The following is a 3,976-nucleotide window of genomic DNA, read 5'->3' as shown; positions in this document are numbered from 1 at the left end:
TCTCGCCTACATCGTCCATATAGGACGACTCGGGAACTCAACTCCTACCCCGGGCAGCTCACCGATCCCCTTATGCCCAGGGGAAAGGTATCAAGCCGTTTGACAGCTGATGCTGGCTGTCAAACCGGCTTTTACGCAAAACAGGCGGGAGGCAGCAAACAGCTGCGACCAGCGAAATCGCCTGCCACCGGAAGTCCCCTCCAATTCTTATCTTTTGGATAATATGAAGGACAAATCAAGGGAGTCAACAGGCACAATTGAAAAACAAAAAAAGAAAAAAGAAATCCAGTTGCTATGCCACGTTTCGCCACAGGATGTCCCCAGCATACCACAAAATCTTTCCCCAAACACCAATTAGCTTTTTTATTTTTCAGTTAAAAAAGCAGAAAAAAAGATATTTTCCAAAATTAATAGTTTAGGTAAATGATAAGTCTCTATAATAAGAAGTTTTGGGACCCCAGTTATCTAGTTATTAAAGTTAGTTATTCTTTTCTTTTCTTTTCAAAGCTTAAATTCCTAAGTATGCAAACGCCGCTGAATTGAGAGCGGGGAAAACGTTTCAAGGAGCTTTCACAGGAAGTTAGTTAGGGTAAAGAGAGAGATAAGGAAGGGTCTCACCCAGATCTTCTATGGTGCTTCGTTGAGCTTAGAAGTGCTTTTGGCTTTCGGCTGGTGCAGCTAGATGATCGGCCATGTTGATGGCCAATCTTTCTTCTGTCGATCCAAAGGAGCTGGCTCAGCTCAAGCGGGAGGGCTGCCACCCTTCCACGCTCAGGCGAGGGTCCTCCTCAGCGGTAGTCGCCCCTGCAGGGCGACTTTTGACCCTTTCCAGAAACCAGACAGCGAGGAGGGAACTCTCTCCTTAAGTCCAAAGGTGCTGCGATCCAGAACTGGAAGCCAAGAACTATTTCCTGAAGAGAATAGCTCTTCTTCAGAAGATATCTTCTGTTTTGTAGCTATAAACAATGATCTAATATTTGTGTAATATAATTTGGATCTTATCATCATGAAGCAGACATGAGAAAAAAAGAAAGGAAAAAAAAGGAAGATTAGAAAAAAGGCTCTTCCTATCTTCTTAACAGCAATTACAAGTATATTTGTAATTGTAAATGTACAATATTCATCTCTATCGCTAGAGTTACAAATACAAGCAGTTCTCAACTTACAATTTTTTTTGCAATTGTTCAAATTAATTAATTAATGTATTTATAAAATGTATTTATAAAATGTATTTATAAAATGTATTTATAAAATTTATTGGCCACCCATCTTAGCATAGAGTAATTCTGGGCAGCTTATAGTTACATCTTAATTAAAACATAAAATATTAAATTCAAACCTTATTACCAAAGACACATGGGGAGAGGGGAGGGGAGTGGTGTGGGGTAGGGGGATCAATGAACCACCTCCATCATGTGATCCCCCCACTGGAGCCCCAAGCCAACAGGCAAGATGTTCCAGAGGGCAGAAGGAACATCAGAAAAGCCCTCCTCCTGGATCCTGCCAGCCAGAATCCTCAGGCTGATGGTTCCTGCAGCCTGAGGATGGTATGGGCCAATCCCTTTGAAGGTGATCATCAACACCTTGAATTGCACTTGGAAGCAGATTCATAACCAATGCAGCTCCCAGAGCAGTGGGTCACAGAGGCCATTCTTGAGGACCCTGAAAACTATCTACTCTGCCACATTCTGCACCAGATGTAGCTTCTAAATGCTTTTCAAGAGTAGCTTCATATAGAATGCTTTACAATAGTCCTGTTGTGAGATGGCTAGGGACTGAACGACTGAGCATAGGGAATCCTGGTCCAAGAAAGGGCAGAACTGTCACATAACATGAAGTTGTGCAAAGGCTCTCCTAGCTGCAACTGCCACCTTTTCCTCAAACAGGAGTCACGAGTCCAGGAGAGCCCCCCCCCCAGTTGTAGACCAGGTCTTTCTGGGGCAGTACCACTCCATTCAGAGACAAAGATGACAAAGTCCTGGATCCTAGAGCCCCTCAAATTCAAAGCCATTCAATCTTACCAGGGTTCAGTTGAAGCCAATTGTCCCCCACTCCAGGCACCATGAAATGGCAGCCACAGTATTTACCAAGAGTGGAAATATAGAGTTCCATGTCATCAGCATATGGAATATAACTCAACCCGTGGTGATGGATGATCTCACTTAGTGGTTTTATATATTTCTTGAAAAGGAGAGGAGAAAGTACTGAGCCCTGTGGTACACCACAGAATAGCAGCTGAGGGCTGGGCCTCTCACTCCCTATCAATACCAATTGGAACCTGCCACAGAGAAAGGAGCTGTACCAGCACAGAACAGCCCCATCCTAAGTTATGGTGGTATTGAATAATGGGACTTATGAGGGGGGGACATGATAGCAGTATTCCAATATCTCAGGGGCTGCCACAAAGAAGAGGGAGTCAAGCTATTTTCCAAAGCGTCTGAAGGCAGGACAAGAAGCAACGGATGGAAACTAATCAAGGAGAGAAGCAACCTAGAACTAAGGAGAAACTTCCTGACAGTTAGAACAATTAACTAGTGGAACAACCTGCCTCCAGAAGTGGTGAATGCTCCAACACTGGAAGTTTTTAAGAAGAGACTGGACAGCCATTTGTCTGAGCAGGGGGTTGGACTAGATGACCTCCAAGGTCCCTTCCAACTTTATTATTATTATACTCAAAGTTATGGCCATTGCAGGGCTCCTGCGTTCAGTAGAAAGGAAGATTCCACCAAAATATTTAGATAACTGACCTTTATAAAGAAAATATTTGAGAAAAGACAAACCCCTTTGAGTTGGTTCTCATAGCCAATATGTTTTAACTTAAGAACTTTCCCTATTATATTAGAATCGTTCGATAAGAGATGTTGAAATCTCCAGATTTATTATACGAAATATTTTATGGTTTGAAAGAATGTGCATAAGAAAATATTTGTTATCGGAGAAAATACAGTTGACCTTCAGGGAATGTTCAAAGATCACCACCTAACTGGGGAACAGAGGAATTAAATAAGTGAATATTCTGCATTTCTAGAGCATGCTGAAGCTATAGGATTACACATGACTTCCTAACTGTAACTAGGAGCAAGGAAACATAGATTTTAGTCCACTTAAGGCTTACTGGGTAACTTAATAGAATTCAAATAAAGGGAAATCACCATGAAAGCTCCCTCAAGTCCTTGGTGGAAAAATGAAAGTGAAGGAACAAGGATAAGCAATTTGTCACCCATGGAATAAATTTGCATTTTATGTAAATAATTTCACAAAATAATGGGGAAATCTTAGAGTATCACTCTCAGTGACTCTTTCGAGGTTTATTGTGCTCAATGGTTTCTTAAAGAAATATAGCTGAAGAACATAGCAATTTCATCCATAGGTATCTGGTTTTGGAAGAATCTCATGGGTAACGATTACATTTACAAAAGTAATCATATATGATTATTTTATTTGGAGTCTCTCACAAAGGCTAAGAAGATGGTTGTCACAAAAGTTATTATGTGGAAGTGAAATAATAGTTCTCCAAACCCAGGAGGTTCCTTTTACAGAGATCAATGTTTATTGGCAATTAACCTAATTGACTATCACTGTTGTTTTATGACACAGCTGCAACAGCATTTCAGGAAATACTGAAAAAAGAATTCATAAATCCATCTGAAGAGATTACAAAACCTTCCATTGTGTGGTCAGAGAAAAAGAGGCAGGGAGGGTCTTGTCTCTTTGGATTTTGGTAGTGATTTCCATTCATTGGCATTATGCTTGTCCCTCAGGGCATGCTTTGTTAACCTTGTTGATGTCAATCTATTGGATGAGAGAAATGATATAATTAATTGACCATGTTCCTGGATTTTATAACTGATGGTTTATAGTTTATTCACTAAATAAACTCCTGGAAAATATGGATAGGCACAAGGATGCCACCTCTAGAAAAAATGTTGAGGATAGTGATAATACTGTGGTTTCTGGTTGACATGAAGTACAAGAC

The sequence above is a fragment of the Protobothrops mucrosquamatus genome, unplaced genomic scaffold (genome assembly GCF_001527695.2).
Source record: "Protobothrops mucrosquamatus isolate PMUCROS unplaced genomic scaffold, P.Mucros_1.0 scaffold3315, whole genome shotgun sequence".
Classification (NCBI taxonomy): Eukaryota; Metazoa; Chordata; class Lepidosauria; order Squamata; family Viperidae; genus Protobothrops; species Protobothrops mucrosquamatus.
The sequence above is the reverse complement of the archived record's forward strand: the minus strand, read 5'-3'. Positions refer to the sequence as shown.